The sequence below is a fragment of the Macrotis lagotis genome, chromosome 7 (assembly GCF_037893015.1).
Source record: "Macrotis lagotis isolate mMagLag1 chromosome 7, bilby.v1.9.chrom.fasta, whole genome shotgun sequence".
In the NCBI taxonomy this organism is placed as follows: domain Eukaryota; kingdom Metazoa; phylum Chordata; class Mammalia; order Peramelemorphia; family Peramelidae; genus Macrotis; species Macrotis lagotis.
The window spans coordinates 48,480,639-48,506,240 of NC_133664.1; the positions used below are offsets into that span (position 1 = coordinate 48,480,639).

General features: G+C 35.8%; 1 protein-coding gene and 1 long non-coding RNA gene across 5 annotated transcripts in view; one reads left to right on the plus strand and one right to left on the minus strand.

Moving 5' to 3' along the window:
* Positions 1-25,602, minus strand: part of ANKIB1 (ankyrin repeat and IBR domain containing 1) — a 131,666-nt gene that overhangs the window by 102,647 nt on the left and 3,417 nt on the right. The window lies entirely within an intron of this gene.
* On the plus strand, positions 11,607-21,255 carry LOC141492505 (uncharacterized). Of its 2 annotated transcripts, none has more exons than XR_012469940.1 (3): positions 11,607-11,815; positions 12,360-12,641; positions 21,074-21,255. It is a non-coding gene; the product is annotated as an uncharacterized LOC141492505 (long non-coding RNA). The 2 variants fall into 2 exon arrangements; XR_012469941.1 differs by lacking the exon at positions 21,074-21,255 and adding an exon at positions 13,607-13,656.

Genomic DNA, 25,602 nt, shown 5'->3' on the forward strand with positions numbered 1-25,602 from the left:
AGTGGACTTTGAGAAAATATCCAGACAAGAAAACAATTTCCAAAGAACTCTGGAAATGCTTATTTTATCTCTAATTATTATCTATTTGGAAGTTAACTCTTTCATTTTTCACAGTTGTCTCAAAAATTAGCAGTTCATAAACACTGCCTTACTACTACAGAGCAGGGATAAATTAATCAAAATTACATAATCACATAAAATTAAAGTTGGAAAAAAAAAGGTACCTTAGTGATCCATCTAATAACTTTTCTCAAAACTAGGGTGGCTAGGTGGAACAGTGGTTAGAGCACCAGCCCTGGAGTCAGGAGTACCCGAGTTCAAATCTGGCCTGAGACACTTAATAATTACCTAGCTGTGTGGCCTTGGGCAAACACTCCCCCCCCCAAAAAAAAACAACTAAGGCTCAAACACATAGCAAGAAGAATATCTGAACCTAAATCCAGTAATGATAATTTCAATTTCTTCCTTTCAAAGTCAAGACTTCTTTTTTTTGTTTTATTTTATTTTTTAATTCTCATTTTGTACAATGTTTCTTTTACATTAATAAAATATTCTTGTTTAAGAGTAAACACAATACCCCTCCCCCCCATGAATATAGACTTGCTTGGACGATAAAGGGGAGAGAAAAAAATTAAAATAAAAAAAATAACAGTAATAATTTTAGGTATGGCCAGGTGGCACAATGGACAAAGCACCAGCCCTGGAGCCACGAGCACCCGAGCCCACATCCAGCCCTGTAGACCCAACAATCACCCAGCCGTATGACATGCAAGCTACCCGATCCCCATGGCCCTGCAAAAATCAAAAAGAAGAAGAAAAAAAGACCCAAAATAAAATAAAATAGTAATCATAGTAGGGGTAGCTGGGTGGCAGACAGAGCATTGGCCCTTGAACCAGGAGCACCCGGGTCCAAATCTGGCCTCAGACACCCAAAGATCACCCTGCTATGTGGCCCCAGGCAGGCCACTCAGCCCCATTTGCCCTGCACCCTCCCCCAAATAATAATTTAAAAAAACGTGCTTCAGTCTTTGTTCCAACACCAACAACTCTGTCATGGGTGGATTGCATTCTTTATGGTAAGTCCATCGCAAAAGTTGCTTCCATATTTTTCCAACACTGACATTGCTGATCATAACTCCCTCCTTTCCAAAGTCGACTTCTTTTGAAATCTATAATCTCTAATTTATCTTTTCCTAAAACATTCATATGAGTCTATGATTTCAATGATATGAATACTTCTTCTAAGGATGTAAGACAACCACTCATCTAAGCTTATCTATCTTGTTCCACTTGTCCAAGTCTTTTCATAAGTTCATTATATTTAACATCCTTGGAACCTTCTTCAATTGACCATAATATCTACAGAGAATCAATTGTGTATGTAGACACTTTTGATTATGAATAACTCTTGAGATTAAATGGAATAATATGTCAAGCATTTTGCAAATCTTAATAGGCTATAAAAATGGACTAGCTTTCATTACAATATGACCAGTTTTGACCTTTTTCACTTACACATTTCTTTGATAACTTTTAGACTGATTCTTCATTATAATTAGATGTTTGATATATGCTTTAGCTTGCTCATACCCACCAAGCACTTACCCAATGCCTTTTGAGTAAAACTCCAATATTTTAGAAATGATAGTGTTTTGTGATTCATATTTACAAAAGACACTGCATTTGTTTCAAGTAGGTATTTGGGATCATTAAAAGAACTTCGTAATTTCTCAAAAAAAAATCCATCCTGTTCTCTCATATTATTGCTCAATCCTGGGCCAAAGTTATTGTCCATTTGAGCATCTGTCTAAGATGAACACTGATGGATGAGTGCTATACTATCAGTAGTTGGTTGAACTATATATCAATCTGGATAGTTTTACTATTGTTGTAAACCAATGGCATCTTGGGATGATATTTTGACTTAAGAATTAAGTGAGGGAGGGGCAGCTAGGTGGCACACTGGATATAGCACCAGTCCTGGAGTCAGGAGGACCTGAGTTCAAATTTAGCCTCAAACACTTAATGATTGCCTAGCTGTGTGGCCTTGGGCAAGTTATTTACTCCAGTGCCTTGCAAAAAAAACTTATAAAAAAAGAAAAGAATTAAGTGAGTCAGAGTGGTAAAAAGTCTCATTCTCTCTTCCAGAGTCAGTCATGGAAGTCCAGTGGCAAAACAGTCAAGACAACAGTCAGTGGTATGAGATGCAAAGGATGATCTTGGGGTCTTCAATGTCTGACTCAGCTCTCTAAGAGTTCCATAGCACCTGCTTTAGTTGCCTTCCTGGCCATTGGAAAATATCTACCCATTCCACCAGAGGACTTCTTGGGGTAGACATCTCCCTAACTCACTATAGAGATTCAAGTTACTCTCAACCTAATTTAAATTTAGTTCATCTGCCAAGCAAGTTTACTGGGGTATGGCTGCTGCTCATGTTCCAGCTTCTTGAGAGTCACCAGTGAGAGATGAATCAAGTAGACATCAAAGGTGGATGAGCAACCCTCACACCAAAAGCACTAGTCCTCCTGGAACACCTATACAACCCAATGCATACTATATGATGTTTTGATGCACTCAACAATGTGTCTTCACTATAGCAAAAGATTATTGAAGACTTTTATTGTGTTATGGAAATCTTTTACAGTCTAGTGAAGCCTCTTTTTATGTTCTTAAATAACTGAAGGAAATGTTACATTTTAACTAAATTAATGAGGGGGAAATGTATTTCCCCCCATTCAAGTTTACAGATCCCGGAAATTTATACACTCGGACCTCATAAGTATTAAGAGCCCCTGATCTATAGAGAAATTTTACCCTGACCTGATTATCTCTGCTGCTACATCTTTCAAGAAATTGTGTATAATTAATATACACATGGGAAAAGCTACTTATTCAAACAGTCCTTAAAGAAATATTATGTTTTAGTAAATTAAATGCATTTTCATAATTGACAAATGATAAATATGGAACTTAAAATTATTTTCCATCTTTACTCTGAAATATCACGTGCAAGTTCCCTTCAAATAGCATCATCAATGATTTCTCTCTCATCACATTCAACTTAGATCAATATATACCATGGAAACAAGGTAAAGACTAACAGACTAAAAAAAAAAAAAAAAAAAAAAAAAAGGACTAACAGACTGCCTTCTATGGGGGGCGGGAAGCGAGATTAGGGGAAAAATTGCCAAATTCAAAATAAACAAATAAATTCAAATAGCATAATCAAAGATACCCTTATTGCACGTGTTTGTTGCGGTATTATTGGAAGTAACTGGGTTTCAGTGATCTGCCCAGTAAGAATCTGGGGTTGGTTTTTGAATTCCAGTGCTTCTGACTCCAGAACTTGTGCTCTATCCACTATTAAACCTAGCTATCCTTATATGTATATTATTATTTAAAACATTATGTGGGAAATTAGGAATATTGAGAAGCAGTTAATTTTTCTCCATCCTTCAAATGAGACTTGATCACTCACTGTCATCAAAATTGTGCTGCTTCCAACAGTCTTTTAAGCCATACAAAGTATATGTTGTTTGGGGGAAAAATAATCTTGCCTAAAGTCAAGACAAATCTCCTTCTGGTGTTTATTTAAAATTTGTAAAAAAATCATAGTGCTACTCATATATTGCTGTTGTCACTTAACTTTTTCACGATTACAATTAGTACTCAACTGAATGTACTATTGGAATTATCAGAAGAATCAGTAATTTATTAATCACTGAGATCAAGGGTTCTTAAACTTTTTAATCTAAGAACTACTTTATTCTTTTGGGGGGGTGCAAGGCAATGGGGTTAAGTGACTTGCCCAAAGTCACACAGCTAGGTAAAAAAAGTGTCTGAGGCTGGATTTGATTATCAAATATAAGTATAATATAAGTAATTATCAAATGTCTGAAACAAGATTTGAACTCAGGTCCTCCTGACTCCAGGGCTGGTGCTCTGTCCACTGTGCCACCTAGCTGCCCCACACAAACTAATAATTTGACTGCTGCCCAAAATGAGAGAAACACAACATGAAGTTGATTCAGCTTTATAAAATTCATGTTATAAAAATTCAAACTTGTTCTTCAATGTTACTCTAGCACTTAGGTACTTCCAATCATTTCTCCCATATTACTCTAAAACTACCTTTTTCTCTTTAAATCCCAGATCCTCATTATTCTCACTCTCACAAGATAAATTTCTCTCCTATTCTTGACTTTTAGAACCTCACTATATTGTGCAGAGAATTTGTTTATTTCCCCTACAAGATAGAACAGTGAGAGGAACATGTGGTATTGTATTTTGATGAAATTTATGTGTCTTCATTCAGAAAAATGACATTTGGGGACTTCCTAATAAATAAGTAATGGCAGATCTGGGACTCTAAGCTAAGTCTTCTAACTCCTACTCTGGCACTTTCCTTGTTCTATCATCTTGCTTTCCTAATCACATTGTCACCCCACTCATCATCTAATCTTTCTTTCAAGTCTCAGATGAAAGGCCTTCTGCTGTTTCTTAATCATAATATACCTTCTGACTAGAAATTTAGTATAATATCCCCTCTGCCAAGTCTTCCAGTTTCTTGGGAGGGTCATGATCCCCCCTTATCCTTTCCTGACCCAACTGGTCTTCTCTTCCTCACTCACTTATTCCATCTTTCACTCTCTTTACCTTTGTATAGGTTGTCTTTGATGCATGGAATACACTATTTCTTCCAATCACCTCAAATACTACTTCCTAAAGGGACTTTCCCATATCCTCCAGGTGCTAGTCCCTTCCCCACTACCAAATTATACTATTTACTCCATATTTTGTTTCTAGTACGTATACGTGCTGTTGTATCCTCCCCAAACAGAAGTTCATTGAGAGCATTTTTGTCTCTCTTGGTACCTATGAAAATAGTTGATTTTACTCATCTTTTATCTTCAATGACTTTCCCCATTTTAATCTTCAAATATGCCCAAGGTTCCCCTATTTTAAAAAGAACTGCTGCTATTTCTAGCTAGTACTCTGTATTTCTCTCTTTTGAATATCAAACTTATCTGAGTGATCTTCCTTGTATATGATTCCATAATTGCTTTGGCTTCCATCATTGTACTGAACTAATAACTCTCTCCAACATCACCAAAGATCAAGGATCTTTAATCAGTTTTTAAAATCTCTGCATTTAATATAATTACTCTTAAAAACTCTCCAACCTTTACCAGGATCCCAATGGTTAACTATAAAACTATTCTACCAGTAACCAAGTAAATAATCACAGAACCATGGGATCATAGATTTAGAATTAGAAAGACATCTTAAATTACAGGCCATTTTATCCAATGCAGATAAAGAACTGATGGGCTGAGATCACATAAAGTTAGAGCTACAATTCAAACCTAGGTCCTGTCCCAAGCAATCTTTCCACTGATAAGATCTGATTTTTCTCATTTCTTAACTTTTTCTTCAAGTCTTTGATTTCCTTCCATTCCTATGGTAACTACCCTTACCTATGTCTTTTAAAAATCAAAATCTGCAAGTGTCTCCCAACCAGCTTTCCTAGTTTGAGACTTTCCCCTCCAATTTATCAAGGAAACTAATTAAAAATGTCATTCCTAAGTTTATCAGGAACAATGATGATGCTACAAGGTAGCCATATTTACTAAAGCAAGTGGTTATATGATGTTTGCCTGCCAATATCCTCAAAAATACAACGAAATTATTTGACAGAAGAGGTTGGCAAAGAATTTAACACACACTTTCCAGTTACAGATTAAATTCTGTCAATAAAACCCAGTCACACATATTTTGGCAGGTTACAGATGTGAGCTCCACACAAACACTAGAGAAAATTTGTCCTTTTCCCTTGCTCCATACTTTGCAATAGCTGTTCAGATATGGAAGATGAGTGCAAGTATCCCAGTCAGGGAAATCTATTTGTTTATTTCTCTTCCAAGAGTAGATCAAATAGGATTCAGTTATAGTACTTTATGTAGCCAAATGGTTTTAAAGGGTAGTGTGTACTTACCAAAAAGGGCAACAAGGAGGTGCACAAGTGCTTATTTCAAGGGGAAACAAATTTCTGTCAGCTAAAAAATGTTATCATAAGATTCAGAGCTAAAGGTAGCTTAGGGCACATAACCCAGCCTCTTCCTTTTTTTAGAAAAGTGAAGTTGTGTTGTTTTAGTAAAGCTAAATTCTATTAATAAGTGATTCATCATATTACTAGACCTTTATCACCTGGAGATTATAGCCTGGATAGTGAGTTCTGAATAACTCTTCTGGGAGCCTCATTATGTTATCACAAGTATATATTCTTTATTTATTTCATCCTTCCCTGGAATGACTTGCAGGGTCTCCCAACTTCCTTATACAGTTACTATCTGAATTCTAAGATTTGGTTAAGTCTTATCAATAAGAAATTTAAGCAGCTATCAGTCAATAAGAGAATTTAAAGTAACCATTGAGGGGCAGGTAGGTGGCTCAGTGAACAGAGCACCAACCCTGGAGTCAGGAAGACCTGAGTTCAAATCTTGTCTCGGACATTTGATAACTACTTAGTTATGTGACCTTGGGCAAGTCACTTAACCCCATTGCCTTGGCAAAAAAAAAGTGGATAGAGCCTTGAATTCCTTACCAGTAAGATTTGCATGATACTATTTACAATATTTCTCATCTAGGGTAGTTGTGAGGCTTGAATGGATTAATATATGTAATCACTGCAAAATTATACTATGTTATAAATATTACCATCTGGTCTCTCTTACTTCCAATTGGCACTTTTTTTTATTTAATTTTATTTTTTAATTCTCATTTTGTACAAATGTTTTTTTCACATTAATAAAATATTCTTGTTTAAGAGTAAACACAATACCCCTCCCCCCACGAATATAGACTTCCTTGGGTGATAAAGTAAAGGGGAGAGGAAAACAAAATTAAAATTAAAAAAAAATAATAGTAATAATTGTAGGTATGGCCAGGTGGCGCAATGGACAAAGCACCAGCCCTGGAGCCACAAGCACCCGAGCCCACATCCAGCCCTATAGACCCAACAATCACCCAGCCGTGTGACATGCAAGCTACCCAATCCCCACTGCCCTGCAAAAACCAAAAAGAAGAAGAAAAAAGACCCAAAATAAAATTTAAAATAGTAATCATAGTAGGGGTGTCTGGGTGGCAGACAGAGCATTGACCCTTGAGCCAGGAGCACCCGGGTCCAAATCCGGCCTCAGACACCCAAAGATCACCCTGCTATGTGGCCTCAGGCAGGCCACCCAGCCCCATTTGCCCTGCACCCTACCCCAAAAAATAATAATAATAAAAAATGTGCTTCAGTCTTTGTTCCAACACCAACAACTGTCACGGGTGGATCGCATTCTTTATGATAAGTCCATCGCAAAAGTCCATATTTTTCCAACGTTGCCATTGCTGATCGCAACTCCCTCCTTTCTTATTTCTCCACCACCATGTACTATATTTTCTCTCTCCTTTCACTCTGACTCTGCTGTAGGGTTGCTGAGTGGCGCAGCAGACAGATCCCTGGTTCTGGGGCCAAGAAGCCCTGAGCCCCCATACCACCCCTTAGGCCCAGAATCCACCTGGCCCTATGGTCCTGGACAGGCCTTCCAATGACAGCCCCTTGCAAGAAGTAAAAAAGAAAATGTGTTATCTCTGACAACTCTCCCCCCATGGTTCATCCTCTCCTCCTTTATTCACATCCCCACCCTTTCCTCCTGCTCCCCCCTCCTTCTTATTCCAGATGCCTATACCCCATTGAGTATATATGCTGTTTCCTCTCCTAGCCACCTCTGACGAGAGCAAAGCTTCCCCTCATTCCCCCTTGCCTCCCCCCTTCCATATCATTGCAATAGCTCATTGTAATAAAAAAAATCTTATTATATGAAATAACTTGGCCTATTGCCCCTCTCCTTTTTCTTTCTCCCATTACATTTCCCTTTTTTTCTACTGACTCCATTTTTATACACCATATTTTACCTTCAAATTCAGCTTTCTCCTGTGCTTCAACTATAAAAGCTCCCTCTACCTGCTCTATTAACTGAGAAGGTTCATATGAGTATTACCAATGTCATTTTTCTATGCAGGAATACATGCAGTTCATCATCATTAAGTCCCTCATATTTTCCCCCCTCTCCTCCAATCTCCATGCTTCACCTGAGTCCTGTATCTGAAGATCAAACCTTCTGTTCAGCTCTGGCCATTCCAAAAGGAACATTTCAAATTCCCCTGGTTCATTGAAAGTCCATCTTTTTCCCTGGAAGAGGACATTCAGCCTTGCTGGGTAGTTCATTCTCAGCTGCATTCTAAGCTCTTTTGCCTTCCGGTATATTATATTCCAAGCCCTACGAGCTTCCAATGTAGTTGCTGCTAAGTCCTGTGTGATCCTGACTGAAGCTCCATGATATTTGAACTGTGTCCTTCTGGCTGCTTGTAATATTTTCTCTTTGACTTGGGAGTTCTGGAACTTGGCTATAATATTCCTAGGGGTTGTTTTTTTGGGATCTCTTTCTCAGGGGGATCAGTGGATTCTCTCCATTTCTATTTTGCCCTCTGCTTCTAGAATATCAGGGCAATTTTCCTGTAGTAATTCTTTGAAAATTATGTCAAGGATCTTTTCCTGATCATGACTTTCAGGTATTCCAATAATTTTTAAATTATCTTTCCTAAGTCTGTTTTCCATATCAGTTGTTTTTTCCAATGAGATATTTCACATTTTCTTTTAATTTTTCATTTTTTTGTTTTTGAAGTATTGATTCCTGATTTCTGGTAAATTCAATCTCCCTGAATTCTATTCTTTGTCTGAAGGATTTGTTCTCCTCTGAGAATTTTCTAATCTCTTTTTTCCATCTGGCCAATTTTGCTTTTTAAGGCATTCTTCTCCTCAATAACTCTTTTGAACTGTTTTATCCATTTGACCTAGGCTGGTTTTTAGCATGCTATTTTCTTCAGCATTTTTTTGGATTTCCTTGACTAAGCTGCTGACTTCATTTTCATGTTTTTCCTGCATCTCTCTCCTTTCTTTTCCCAGTTTTTCTTCCAACTCCCTCATTTGATTTTCAAAGTCTTTTTGGAGCTCTGTCATAGCCTGAACCCAATTTTTGTTTTTTTCTTAGAGTCTTTAGATGCAGGAGCTTGTGCTTCCTCATCTTCAATTGAGTATTTTGATCCTCCTTGGGCTCATATGCAAAATATTTCTCAATGGTCTTCCTCTTATTTCTCTGCTTGCTCATTTTCCCAGCCTGGGTCTGGTTTTGGGGTGCTTCCTGATCTTTTGGGACACTCCCACAAGGGTCTCAGGGTGTGAGGCTCTGTCCTCCCCTCCTGGTCTGTGAATGACCATAAGCACCCCTCTCTACCATGGGGCTGAGGTGGGGGGGCCCTGCTGTTCTATGGGGGGGGGGGCCTAGACTGCTGGCTGTGTGCCCTGAGGGCTGGGCTCCACATGCTTGCTCTGGCAGAGGTCCCCTGCTATTCCCCCACTTTGTGCCCGGTGCTCCCCGGGGTGCAGCTCAGGAGACTCCCTGGCTGCTATGAGCCACAGCTCCCAGTGCCCTGAGGCTGCCTCCGGGAGGCTGAAGTTCTTTAGCTCTGGCAGGCCACCCCTCTGGCAGGCCGCCCCTCCGACCCTGGGGAGCAGAGCCTTTCTGCTCTTTTCCAGGTTACCTTGAGTAGGAGAACTGCCTCACTGGGTCCCTTTAATGGGTTCTGTCTCTCGAAAGTTTAGTTAGAGTCCTTAATTTCAAGTTTTATCAGAGAGCACCTAAGACTGGATCCCTTCTTGTCGCCATCTTGGCTCCGCCCCTTCTCCAACTGGCATTCTAAACCTATATTAGGCACATAGTAGATACTCAGAATAACTATGATTGGCAGAATAGAAATTATGTTTAAAATATATTAAGGAACACTTAAAGAAAATTGCAAATTAGTCGGGAGCGGAATTGTCTATCAATAATGAAAAATAAGAAATCTAAAAAATGTTACTTCATAAAGATATATCACATTTTCCTACAATGAAGGAAGTTCATTCATTCAAAAAAAAGTTTCCTGACTCTCTGTAAGTCAATATGCTAAGTTATAGCAGATAAGAGGCAGAAAATATCTCTTATTGCTAAAGTAATCAGGGAATCTGAGTTAAGCCTTAAAAACCAACATGCTATATTGAAAAGAGAACCATACTTGGAGTCACAGAACTCATGCTCTGGTTCTGTCAATCATTACCTGAGTGATCTTAGGCAAGTCATTGGGTTTCCTCAGTTGTATAATGAGGGTGAGCACTCTTAACAGATTGTTGGTAAATCCATGAGTTGGTGCTGTTATTTTAGAAAGCAATTTGGAACCATGCTCCAAAGTCAATAAATTGAATATTCTTTGATCCAGCAATACTACTAGGTCTGTAGCCCAAAGAGATGAAAGAAAGAAGAGTTCTATCTACAAAAATGCTTGTAAGTTTTTTTTTAATGGTTAAGAAATGAAAACCAAAGGGATATCCATGAACTAGGGAATGGCTAAACAAGTTATAGCAAATGGATATTGGAGAATACTAGGGCATTTGACAAAATGATTTCAGAGAAACCTGGGAAAACTTGCATGAATTGATGCTGCTAAAAGTGAACAAACCCACAATTTATATAATACTATATAAAAAAATAACTTGAAAGAATTAAGAATTCTGATCATTCCAATGACCAACCATGCTTTCATAGAACTAATGATGAAACACGCTACTTACTGGAAGATGACTGAAACAAGATAAAGAAAAAGGCAAAAATTTTCAAATGTGACCAATGTAGAAATTTATTTTGATTTACTATGCATATTTTCATAAGGACTCCCCCCCCACTTTGTTTTTCCAATGGGTAGCATCCCAGATAAGAAAGGAAGGAAGTGAAGGAGGGAAGCAAGGAGGCCGAGCAATCTTTTTTTAATGTACAGAAAAGGTCAGAATAAACTGACAAGCAGGGAAAGCTTTTAAAGTTAATATTAATTTTAAATTTAAAAGAAATATATGTGTATATATATATATATAAATATATATATATATATATAAAGATGCCCCTCAATTTCATGTAAAAGCCTCTTACTCTATTATATAGAAATGTCTCAGTTCCATTTATGCTTTACTCACCTGCCAGCGTGATTTCCTTAAAGCAGAGGTCTGACTGTGTTATCCCTCTGCTCTAATACTCCCACCCACCACCTGAATCAATTTCAGTAAGGCTTCATTACCATTGGGATAAAATATAAATTCTTGTTTGCCATTTGAAGCTCTTCATCTCTGGGCACTTCCTATGCTTCCCAACTTCACTTGCCCACTTGCCCACTTGCTTTTTCTTGAACTTTCGCCAACTCTAATCTCTCTGCCTTGTCACTGGTTGTCCCTCTGCATTTGGAATGCTCTCTTTTCATCTCCAGTTATGATTTCCCCCCTCACTTTATAAGATTATTTGCAAGAAGCATCTCCTGGTCTATCTTCCTCTCTGTTTGTTTATGCCCCACCAACTCCATTTGTCTGTTATGTTCCTGGTTTTTTCCACGTTTTCTCAATTTGAATGAGAGCTCTTGGAGGTCAATAGTTGTTAACATCTTTCTTTGTGACCTCCAGCAGCTAGCCCATAGTGTCTGGCACACAGTAAGCCTTTAACACATACTTATTCAATCTTTGTTATTGTGTTGCAGCACAATGGACCCATGGGACCAGAGGACACTGCCAGAAAATGAGGAAAGATCAGTGTTTAAATGGAAACATATTACTCCAAACCTTGAATTGGTGTGACAAAAGTGAAGTCAAGAACAGTTATTAAGAACCTAGACATGGAAGCCTTTTTTAAAGGTGAGTCCTTGAATTGCTCTATTATCATCATAATTAAAATATAAAAAAACCCTTCCAACAGTAAAGTTGTTTTGAAAATAATTGAATCTTTGATAATTGAAAAGACACTTGACATTCTTTCAGGGTTTCTGGATAATTATGAAAACTATTTTATAGTACCATGAAATATTTGGGTAAAACTGTTGTGATGCCATTACAAACCCTTGAAAGTGACTCCTGTGGTTCATCAAATGTACTGGGATGGTGTTATACATATATTAATGTTTTAGAAAGATTTTTGGCATGTGCCTGCACTACCCAGTAAACATGATTAAATCTTTCTCTGAAGTTCCTGTGGTATCCTGACTCACTGACAACATCACATTTTTATAGTTATGGCTTACTGTAATAGCATTTTCTTCAAAATATCCCTAATAAGGTAGATATGCAAGTATTGTTCTCCTTACTTTACGGGGAAGTAAACTGTAGTTTAAAGAGACTTAAGAATCCAAGTCACAATTTCCACTACACTAATGTTCTTTCCATTTATCTGCCTCTCCTGCAGTTCAATCACAACACACCTCTAATTCATTAAAATGAAGGTCTATGTGGAATGTCAAAACCAAAGATGGAAATTTCCATTCTATGAAGTTTTTGTGAATGACAGGTGTTCTGTTTGGTTTAATGCTAAATCAAGAATTCAGAATACTGAGTATAAAATAGCTTACTCAGAAAAATGACTCCAGATGAATAGGACTAATTTGATACACAAGTTGATAATACCTTCAGAAATGTGATGACAAATTGGAGAGATTCTACTAAGCAATCCTATAAAGTCAACAGTGAGGTAAGAATAGTTCTCTTTTCCCCATTCAAATCTAAAATGTATTATTTTTTTTAATCCATGCTACATATACTTTGTGAATGTCTCTGCAATAAATACATAAGTAAGCATCAAATGACATTATCAAATATTTTTCAAAACTAAACTCTACAGCTCAAATGCATATATATATATAATAGTTGACCAATTTAAATCAATCAACAACTGTAGTTCATTTCTAAGGAATGCAACTCAGATATGATCAAAAAATCTGATTTTGAAGACCCTCTGAGATAGAAATATCATTTCACAGACTTGGGTTTAAATGATCTGTAGTTACTAGGGGCAATTAAGTGAAACAGCAGTAAATAGAGCCTGCTGAAACATTTATTGATGTATGATCTAAGGCCAGTCACCTAACCTCTCTACCTCAATTTCTTCATTTCTAAACAATGGGGATGATGATAATAGCATCAATCTCCCAGAGTTATTCTGAAAATCAAATGAGATTATTGTAATTCACTTAGCAAAATGCTTGACACATAATAAGTGCTATCTAAATAGTAGTTTTTGTTACCATTAGCACGAGTGGATTTTTTTTTTTAGATTACACTCAAACAGTGAGGTAGGATTAAAATATTATTGCACTGGGGTGGTGGTGGAGAAGGAGGAGATCAAGGAGACCTTAATTCCTGACCCAGCTTTACCACTAACTTACTTTGTGACCAAAGGAAACTGAATTAAATCTTCCTGGGGGCTCAATCTTTCCATTTGTAAAATGAAGGGGTGGCCTAGATGATCTCTAAGATCTTTTTTAATTTTTTTAAGTCTATGATTTTGAACCCAGTGTTTCATCAGAAAAAACTTACAGTCCTGAGTCCCCACTGGTACACTGGCACCTATAAATATGCCTATGCAGAAAACTCAATTGTTGCTATATACTGAAGGACCTCAAAGACTCCATTCTCTCTCTCTTTTTTTTTTGCAAGGCAATGGGGTTAAGTGGCTTGCCCAAGGCGTCTGAGACCGGATTTGAACCCAGGTACTCCTGACTCCAAGGCCAGTGCTTTATCCACTACACCAACTAGGCACCCCCTCTCCATTCTCTCTTAAAAGATAATATGAAAATATATATAGCACTAACTTTATGTTGGGTGTCAGGCTCATTACAAAATCAACACTTACTATTCTAAGCAAAACAAGCTTGTCTCAGGTTTTACATTTTTATACTTCAGTATTGTTCTGATTAAAGTTCTATCTGGTATAATTTTTGAAATTTAAATTATGTACACTTAAACAAAGAATGTGTCACCATCAATATGACTTTCTTAATATCACACACAAACTATGACTCAGATTAAAAATCGAACTTCTGGCATGAGGATCCTTCCCTTAATCCAATCATGATTTAGTACCTAAGTTTCAGAGGTGATTGAGGTGGAAAGAAACATGACTTTGCAAGGGTCCTAGGTCTAGAGTTGGGTGGGATCTGAACCTAGATCTTTCTAAATGTGATATCCCTTATACTGAAATTGCTCCAACAGTAACAAAACAGATAAATGTCTTAGCAAGAAAAAAAAAACTCTTCTTGCCTAAATGCATTACAAAGAAAAACTAAACTATACAACAAAAGAATCAATGAAGAAGCCATATTTAATCACTGAAGAGAGATCTTTTCTTTTTTTCCCCAACCTAATAATGCTCAGGATAAGCAAATACATTAGTCAAAAAAATGCTTTGCTGCAAGTGTGACCAGAAAAATTTCAAGCTGCACTTCTCACATTATATATTACATTTAAATGAGAGGTGACAGAACCTTCATGGATACAGGGAGATTTGTAGGATCCTTAGAGATAAAACATTATGACAATTATATTCAAGAGTTAAAACTGTTTTCTGTTTTTCCCTGTACTTGTGAACATATTATACCTGGCAGATTAGTTGTCTCAGGAATAATAAAAGTATTATTATTGAATCATTTATTGTGCTTTTAAGGTCTGCAAAACAATTGTTAAGTTTTCTCAGCTCTTATCCCAATTTTGCTGACTAAAAACCTCAGGCTAAAAGATTGGCTAACTAAATTGACAAATATCTAAGGCAGCATTTGAACTTTCAAGGTGGTCTTGCCTCCATTTCCAGAACTTGGACAGATATACTAAGAGGCTGTCCTTACTTGAAGATTCAGTTGAGCTCCCATCTACTTTCCTGGCCATCATCTTCCTTTCAGCAACCCCTCAGATTTAAACAGGTGAGATCTTACATAGCCATAGTTGTCAGCAAGTCATAGCCCCCATTAGAACAGAAACTTTTCCAGATTAAGGGCCCTATGATGTGTAGGTTGTTTTGTTCTTTCTTTATAGCTCTAGTACTTTGAAACACTGTGGATAAGAGTTCTAATAAAGCTTACTCTCTCCTAGTGCCAATGGATATTTCAATTAGAAAAGAAAAAAAGGCAGCTGCCAATTTCTAATGAACTTTATTGGTGAAAAATAATCTAAAAAAGGAATGTAAAGTGGTCTGGGATAATGAGTTATTATACCTTTCTATTTCTTATTACAAAGTAACATTAATTTACCTGGTCTAATGAATAAATTATGTGGATATTCCATTATAAATAAATATAAACTCATTAGGCAAAGAGACTTTTTAAATTATTGTTGTTTCCCCCTCCCTGCCTACCCCTCTCCAACACTGTTTTAGTTATGGATTCCACAGTCCCTGCACTCACCTTTCTACTGTTTATCTTGTTACTTCCCTAGGAAGCCCATTCCCCTGGGCTGTTTCTCATCTATTGTTATATATTTAAAGGAGAAACCAAGTAATAACCAAGCTGTTAAAATCATTAGGCTTCATTTTTACCCACAATTTGAGAGCTGCTCAGTCCTTTTCCTTTCTCTTAAAAAGATTTTATAAAGTCTTAATGGCCATTTTATCAGATGATAATAATATTTGTAAAAAATGCCTGGGACATCTTAGGCACTTAATAGAAGACAATTCCTTTCTCTTTTTTCTTGCTTTATTCTCTGTTCAAGATTATTCTAAATGACTGAATACCAATACATTAAGCTGCTATACAATTACTTGGTTTTAAAGTTTTTATCATTATTTCTAGCAAATTAGGAAGAGGATCCCAATTATTTATACATGAGTACATGCTGAAGCAAAAGTCTTAAGTTATTTCTACTGTGAAGAGTACAAAATCCAACCCAAGCATATGGTATAATTTGAAAGTAGGCAAGTTAGTTCTATTCCAAATTTACTTCTAAAGAAACCTAATTTTTTTTAAAGAAGAAAATTCTGTTAAGTTACACAGAGATATTATACAACAATCCTAAGCCATTACAACTGCTGTTATAAATATCTCCTTTTCCTATGTTATTAGAAAATTAAATATATGTGTTTATATATAATATATATGTAGTTTCAGAAGTCAAGAGAGATTTTTAACTTTAGTGTGGAAGATTTTAGGGTACCAGAAAAACTAGTAATCTTTAAAGCATGGCAATTTAGCTCAATTTAAATAAACCTTTATTTACTGAAATAAAGCAGCTGAAAATGAATACTTAAAAAAAATATTGTCAAACAATTTTGGAGCAGTTTCCTTTCAGGGGAATCTAATTTTATCTCAAAATTATCTGCCTATTCATTGGAACCATGGAAATACCAATTTGGAGTTCATTCTAATTCAAGGAAGGATGAAAAAAATTTTTATTTTTAAACAAACTAATAATCTCACTTTTTTTTTGAGGAAAGATGAACTTCAGGCAGAAGTTCATGATGATGTTGGCTCTCTACATTGTTAACGATATAGGAATACCCTAGAAGGAATAAGAAATACATGGGATGACAGATAAGAAACACAACTCAAATGTTCATGATATATAATTATCACCATTAGTTCTGAGGTCTGCCTAAACAAATAAAGGTTTCTTCTCTCCTTTAATATGAATTCTTATAGTGATAAGATATACAAGTCTTGAAAAGAAATATATGTGTGTGTGTGTGTGTGTGTGTGTATGTATGACTTTAATCTCAGAAAGCATAAAGAGTAGGTGAAAGGCCTATCATTTAAGCAAGAATGAAACTAGGTAATGACACTCCATTTGTTTAGGGTACACTAGTTAATGCAAGATACAAGCTGAGAAGAACCTCAATGACATCTCCATTATTATAAAGGACTGCTGATAAAACATGAAGAAAGAGCCTACAGAATAAGAAGATAGGTAGTAATATAATGGATTAAGAGAAGGATGAAGGGAAGGATTAAGGAAAAATACACATTCTTAGAATAATAGATCATTAAAATATCAAAGTAAAGTATATAATTTATTCTATTTAAAAAAATAACTCATTACAAATTAAGATTCAAACTAAATTTTCTAAAGATTAAAACATCAGGGCATGTTTCCTTGAAGGCATCAGGTTACCAAGTAATCATGAGCATTACCTGTTATATACAGGGCAGTCCTAAGAAAAAATAAAGGAATCTAGCGAGTTTATTTCTGAAATCACAATCATTTAACAAACAATAAGATAGTTGTAGAACATCAACAGGGGAAAGGATGACTGGCTGATCTGCCTCTGATGTCATAGTTCAATGAACACATCTGGAGGCAGAGCACTGAGCCAGACCCATGGTTCTTTTCCTGGCTATAACTTTCAGAATACAGATTTTACTATAACATCACTGTTATTTGGCTAGTCAAACACAAAATGGAACTATAGAATGTTACTTGCCAGTATTTCTAGGAAAATACAATGAAGCCTCATTTAGCTGATGTTATGGAAAAGGAAAAATAGTTTTTTCAGGATAACATACAATTCTTTACAAGTTAAAATTAGACAAATGGTCAAAGGATATGCAAAGGCAATTTACAGATGAGGAAATCAAAGTGCTCCATAGTCATATGAAAAATTGCTCTAAATCACTAATTATTACAGAAATGCAAATTGAAAGTTAAAATTAAAGATGAATGTATAATAATTTCTGAATATTATTTGTCCAAATGTGATGACAAATATTTCCCTACCTCTTCTCTCATTAAGAAGTAACATTAAAAGGGAGGCAAATATGGCCAAGTAGAAGGCATGTTGGTTTTAGAGTCAGAGAAAAGGTCCAAATCTGGACAATTTACTACCTATGTAACTTTGGGCAAGTTAAACTCAGAGCCTCAGTTTCCTTGTATGTAAAATAAGGAGATTGGATATATAACCTTCAAAGTCTCTTCCAGCTTTAAATCTAAGAGTATTAACTTTAAACACTGAATAAACATAGTCATAACCATTTCTATGTAAAAATGAAATCCTATGTACTTCATTTTCCTCCATTTCTTGGTTCATTTCATTTTCTTAAAGGGTAGGCTAAACATAATTTAATATTTAATGACATGAATCATGAGTATCAATTTTATTAGGATAAGATTTAGATATCATTTAGTTCAATCATCCCACTAAAGCCCTGTGAGGTAGATGTTTATGATCTTCATTTTACATGAGAGAAAACAGAGGGTTTGTAGCTTGCCAGGGTCAACTAATATTAAATGTCTGAAGCTGAATTTAAACTTAGGTCTTTCTGAATCCAGGCAAGAAAATTAAGGATCAGGGAGAATAAATTATTTGCCCAAGATCACAAGTTAGTGGAACGTTCAAATATACATTTTTTGATGCTATGTGACATGATATTCAAATATGCCTTCAATTCCAAAGCTTCAGAAGTAATTCAGTTATAGATTTTTTTTTTAGTTTTTTTTGCAAGGCAAATGGGGTTAAGTGGCTTGCCCAAGGCCACACAGCTAGGTAATTATTAAGTGTTTGAAACTGGATTTGAACCCAGGTACTCCTGACTCCAGGGCCGGTGCTTTATCCACTGCGCCACCTGTAATAGATTTTTTAAAATTTATTTAAGGCAATGGGGTTAAGAGCAACTTGCCCAAGGTTACACAGTCAGGCAATTATTAAGTGTCTGAGGTCACATTTGAACTCAGGTCCTCCTGACTCCAGGGATGGTGCTCCATCCACTGCATCACCTAGCTGCCTCCTAGTTATAGAATTTTAAAGGAAAATTTTTGTAAATGAATTAAATCAATTTTTCAATGACAACTCTTCTGCAAAGTATGAAATAATTCTTCAATCCCAGTATTGCTAGAAAGTGATGTAAATTTCATGAAGTCAAACTTATTTCAACAGTATCTCAAGAATATGAAATGATGAAAATTGCTTAACTTTTCCATAACTTAATAAATGATCTTCAAAAAAAATTCATTACACTGCAATTCACCTAGTGATGAACCTCTCTGAATTTTGCTAGGCCCTCCAGGTAATAGTGAGCCTTTATTCAGAGTGTATTTATTAAACTGAGACTATGTGCCCAAAGTACCATATTAAGCACTAGAAATGCAAAGGAAAGACAAACTCAAAATCGAATCTAAAAACAATTCAGCCCTAACTTTCAAGGAGCTCATAATCTTAACAGAGAAGACAATATAATGTCAACAACCAAGTAAAAAAAAGATATAGACAGATAAATTGAGGTGTGGGAGAAGGAAGATTAATCCTAGAAGTAAAACACTAAGATTAAGGAGGACTGAGGAAGGCTTCCTGTAAAAGAAGTTGTTTGTCCTTCATTCTCCTCATCAGGGAGATTATCATGACATGCACATGAAAGGGATCCCGGTGAGAGGATACTGTACTAAATCATCTAACTCGCTTTTTCCTCTGGAACCATCTGAGTCCAGATAGGAATCAGGATGACTAGAGATGGCCCTGAATGAAAGGCAATCAGGATTAAGTGACTTGCCCAAGGTCAAACACAAGTGTCAAATGCCTAAGGCCAATATTTGAACTCAGTTTTCTTTCCTGATTCAGGGCTGGCACTTGCTCCTAACTGCACCAAGTAGAAGGTAGGACTCCAGCTGAGACTCCAAGAATGTGAGAAGGCCAAGACATGAGAAAGCTCAAAACAAGAGGGACAATCAGTGAAACTGCTCCAGACTTTCCAAAATTTTTAATTTGGGTAAAAGTTTTCTGAAATTCAAGGACACTTCCATATTGCAATGAGAATACAACAATCTAATCTAAGTATATGTGTACACACACACACACACACACACACACAATGTGGCTGTACTAAACCTCATTCCTTTATATATTTCCATTAGTTTCTTTGATATACTTAACCTTTTGTTTTCCTAAATGAATTTTATTTTTTTCTAAATAATGCATGATCATCATCTTAAGTAACTCTGGTACTGAAAAGAAATGTATCTATGAGGATGAGTATATGCAAAAAATAAATAAATAAACACATACACACACACACACACACACACACACACACACACCCATTATTCCATTACTTCTGAGTGGAACATTTTCAATAAAACCATTTCAGGGTTAATATTCCTAGTGAAGTCCTCTCATGGTTAAGAAATATGAAAGCAAGAACAAACTATTATTCTTAAAACTATTTCTAGAACAAAGTCCCTTGTATTCCAAACAGGTGGTTCACTCTAACTTTCGATAACACTACTTCTACTGACCACCAGGAGGATATTAGACTTTTTCCCATGAGAAAAACCTTACATTCCAAAGAAGCTCAAAAGACTCTTCTTGTCTGATGATAAGTAGACTGTTCCCAGACCTTATGTTCCAAGACAAGTTACATGACTTCTATAAGATAGCTATAATCCTGAAGGTTACTCTCACCATCTGGATGGTGCGGTAATATTTTATGAAACACCTTTCATTCTTTTCTTTGTTGCTGAAGTAGATTTTCACAAGTAGAATGTAACTCTGAAGACTAACCAATAAAGTGACAGTGAGAGTCAATAGGGAGGAGGAGAGGATAGCATTAGGCCATATAATCTTGCTTGACTGTCAATTTGGGGCAGTTCCTTGATCTTCACTACCTTTGTGAGACTTTGGAGTGTGCCCTTTTCTTGAGAAAAGCCAAAATAAACTTTGTTTTGCTAAGATGAGTCTCTATTTTTTAAGGTGGATTTTTACCCCACACACTTAAGATTTCTATGAAACAAAAATGCCTTTAAAATTTTAATCAAGGGAGGCTAGGGGGCGTAGTGGATAAAGCACCAGCCCTGGAGCCAGGAGTACCTGGGTTCAAATCTGGTCTTAGACACTTAATAATTACCTAGCTGTGTGGCCTTGGGCAAGCCACTTAACCCTGTTTGCCTTACCAAAAAACCTAAAAAAAAAATTTTAATCAAGAAACCTCCAAAAAGAGAAATTTAAATAGATTAATTTCCCTAAATGGCTGCAAGTATATTCATGGATGGGTCAGAATGCAGATGCAAAACTATGAAAAACAAAAAACATTAACCAAAAGAATATAGTCAATACACAAAGTTATTTATCATGATTCATTATGATTTATGCTAGAAATTCAAGATTGTTTTTTAACATCAGTAAACTGGCAAGATTTCATTTTTTTTTCTTTTCAGAGGCATAATCTCATTAGTAAACAGAATTCTAAAAAATACAATCTGAAGAATTTGGTGAAATGATAAAAGGATAAAATTCGTCAAGAATCACAATACCAGTATTTGTCAAAGGGCAAGATTTGAAAAAACAAATGTCAATAGATGCAGCCTTTGCTGAAGACTAAATCCATCAATTTATAATAAAAATGCAAAAGAATTATTTTTTCTCTGTGTAATTAAAATTTTTTACTGTCATTATGCCAAGAGGCAACATAAGAGTCAATAATTTGACGTAAAAAAATTCCCCATTAAGCTGCTTCCCTCATATCAATAGGTACAACGATTTAGTCTAGAAGCTTTTCTGTGTCATATAATCAAACTTAACTATTTTATCTTTTGAAATTTCCTCAACTCTTGTTTGGTTAAGAACAATGTTCTAAAATTTCCCCAAAAATTATTTTACTTAGAAAAAATAAAATTCATTCAGAAAAAGAAAAGGTCAAGAATATCAATGGTACTAAGGAAAAAATATAAAAGAAGGAGGTTTAGTACAACCAGATCTTATATTATGTAGCAATAATTATCAAACTATCAACTACTGACTAAAAAATAGAAATGTAGATATGGAAACATAGTAGACTTAAAATTTACAGCAGCGAATGTCCCAATGACAAATATGAAGACAAATTTTGGGGATAAGAATTCATTATTTGATTTCCAGCTTTCCCAACTATTTTATATCAGTCTGGAAGAATTTTGTTCTATATCAATATTTTATACCAGTTATCACAAAACATATATGATCTAAATATCAAGAGAGATATTACAAGAAAATCTGATGAACATAGAACATATTACCTATCGATTTATGGAAAGGTGAATAATTTATAAACAAAAAAGATAAAGAATAAAGCAATGTATGAAATGGATAATTTTGATTACATTAAATTGAAAAGGTTTTGCACAAAGAAATGTAGAATTTTTCTGTAGACCAGAAGTTAAAAAACCCATAGAAAATAAAATTCATTACTTAATAAATATAAATGAGAAATGTGTTGATAATCTAATCAGAAAAGGATTTAAATTCACACTTTATAGTCAATTATATAGCCTAATAGGACAAAACTTCTGACATTTAAAAAAATAGAAGGAACTTGCTGAAAAGTACTCATTCTTACTCTATAATGCATAAAAGATCAAAGGATAGAAAAAAAGATTTTCAAAAGAACAGATTATCAGTTGAAAAATGCTAATAAACAGATGCAAATCGACACACTATGCCTATTGTGCTCACCAAAGTGGCAAAAATAACGAAAAGCAATGAACTCAGTGTTGAAGGAATTGTGGGAAAATCATGCATACTCTATCATAGCTTAGAAAACCTTTTTGACAATGCATCAGATAATAACAAAAATAATCCACGTCTGACCCATTACTTCCACTGTTGTACTTATATGCTCAAAAAAAAAAATCACTTAAAAATAAATCTACTCAAGAATTGAGGGCAGCTAGGTGACACAAAGGATAGAGCACCAGTCCTGGATTCAGGAGGACCTGAGTTCAAATCTAACCTCAGACATCTACTAATTCCCTAGCTGGGTGATCTTGGGCTGGATTGAGATCTTTATGAAATAACAGAAAAATAAATAGAGCAGAATTAGAAAGAACTAAGACCATAGCAGAAGAAAAAGTAACTGGAATCTGATAAAGATCCTATTGAAGTCTTAAAAGTAGCTGAAAAATTCTTTTAATGAAATTAATTTAAATGAAAATAACTGAACACATTTAGCTGTTTCAGTTGATCAATGTTAAACTTCCATTGAAAAGCTGAAATTTTTTTTTAATGTAATCTACTCAAAGATCTATCCTTTAAAAGAGAGGCCTAAATAGCTATGATAAAATGTAGTAACAGACAAGAACCTGTTATTTCCAGGAGAGAAAATGGTTGAATAGCTAATTTTTTTCTTATAATAATTCATTTATCATAGTTTATAATTTGCAAACTGCTCTCCTTATAAAAATCCTGTAAAGTAAGGCAGAGTCTTAACAGTATCAAAAAAACCTCATAATAGGGGCGGTTAGGTGGCATAGTGGATAAAGCACCAGCCCTGGAGAGGAGTACCTGGGTTCAAAAGCAGTCTCAGACACTTGGGCAAGCCACTTAACCCCGTTTGCCTTGCAACCCCCCCCCAAAAAACACCTCTCATAATCCAAATAATTGAACCCATATTTGAACAGTAATTCCCTCTACCTGATCCCAACAAGTGGTCATTTAATTTGTTGCAAGACCTCTACTAATGGGGTATTCCTAACCTTTCAGGACTTCTAAATAATGATATTTAACCGAATTAGACTTTTTTTTGGCTGGGTTTCTAAATAAACCATCATGCCCACCTACAAAGGAAATTTTGTTCTCTTATTTCTGTATTTAGCATTTCTAGAACCATATCAATTAAGAGTAGGAATAGAGAGCAATCATATTCCACAACTATTTCATTTTAAGGTCAGAATAAAACTATATGACACCAAAATGAATACTTGAAAAACTAAATTGGTTGGCATCAAGCAGAAACCAAAAATAAGGTTTGACTTAATTGGAAAAACCATTAGTTTGTCTAACAGATTTAGTCAAAGGTCTTTCTCTCCACAGTAGCAGAACAGCTATAAAAGTTCAAAGAAACCCAAACTCTAGAAGTAATGAACCTCTATTTGATAAAAACCGATTCTATTAAAAAAAATTAACAGGTATTATTATATATATTACAGAATACCTAGGAACACAATGCTGATTCTTTAATATAAATGAAACTGATCACTAAGTGAACTGAACAATGAGTCAAAAGCAATTTTGCAGAAAAATTAAAAACAAGTAAATTGGGGCGACTAGGTGGCACAATGGATAAAGCACCGGCTTTGGGAGTCAGGAGTACCTGGGTTCAAATTCGGTCTCAGACACTTAGTAATTACCTAGCTGTGTGGCCTTGGGCAAGTCACTTAACCCCGTCTGCCTTGCAAAAACTAAAAAAAAAAAGTAAATTCATCTTTATAAATTATCATTCTATTCCCTCCCTAAAATCCTTCTCCAGCATTTCATTTCATTTTGTTATGGAGATGACCTTGTATTCAAAGGCTATTCAGAAGGGTGCAAGCATTAAAATATTTTACCAAACTAGTAATACTGTCATATAATCTCTTTGGACAGATTCATTAACAGGTTGACCACAGATTGAACAATTGTTTGACCATAGCAATTCTCAGAGACTATTCACCTACATATTAAGAATAATTAAGAATAATAAGAATAAGAGGTTAATGGCCAAAAGTCATCAGATATATCAAAATATTTACAAAAGCACTTTTTCTAAGAGCAAAGGACTGGAAACAAAGTAGATGGCCAATCTTCAACCTCTCCCTGATAACTATAAACATGCCCATGTCTCCTTCATGCTCAAAAACCCCTTATTTGACCCATCAAACTCCACTAGCTATCTCCCTTGTCCTGTCTCCCTTTTGAAGGAAACTCTTCGAGAAAGACATTTATAATAGATGATTTTGCTTCTTTCTCACTCACTTTCTTCTTACCTCCCTTCTGATCTCATCCTTCCATTTAAATTTTTCCAATTTACCACTGACCTCTTAATTGTCAACTCATCTTCCTTACCTTTTTGTTTCTTTTTGTAAAGCAATGGGATTAAGTGACTTTTCTGAGGTCACATAGTAAGTATCAAGTGTCCTAAGCAAGATTTGAACTCTGGTCCCATTAACTGCAGGGCCAATGTTCTATCCACTGCATCACCTAATTGTCCCTGCCTCCTTGACTTTTGAGCAGTTTCTCCTACCTAACTACACCCTCATTCTCTCTTTTGCTTGACCACTATCTTTCCCCAGTCCTCCTAAATTTTAGGGTTTTCTCTCTGAGAGCAACAAGGCAGCACAGTGGATAGAGCACTGGCCTAAAACTCAGGAGGATGGGAGTTCAAATCCAGACTCAGATACTTGATTCTTATTAACTGTTTGACCTTGGTCAACTCACTTAACCCTGATTAACTTGCATCCAGGGCCATCGTCCTGATTCGTATCTGGCCACCAGACCCCAGATGGCTCTAAAGGAGAAAGTGAGGCTGGTAATTTAGCACAGCACCCCTTCACTCAAATGCAATTCATGTGCTTGTCATGGCATCACCTCCCTGAGCGAGAAAGAAACATAATCATCTATTGTAAATATCTTTCTCGAAGAGTTTCCTTCAAAAGGGAGTGAGATTAGCTAGTGGAGTTTAATGGGTAAAGTGAGGGGGTTTTGAGCATGAAGGAGACATGGGCACGTTTATAGTTATCAGGGAATCAGAAATTAAGTACACACATTTAGGGCTTTCTCTCTGAAATCATTCCCAAATTAGTCTGCATTTCTCTTGATTTGACATCTGTGTTTGCATTTAGCTTCTCCAAGAGATCATGAGCCCCTTGAAAACCAGAGACTGGATTTTTCATTTTCAGTCTGTGTCTGTATCATCAGAGCCTAGTATAGTGCCTGGCATTAAGCAGGCTGAATA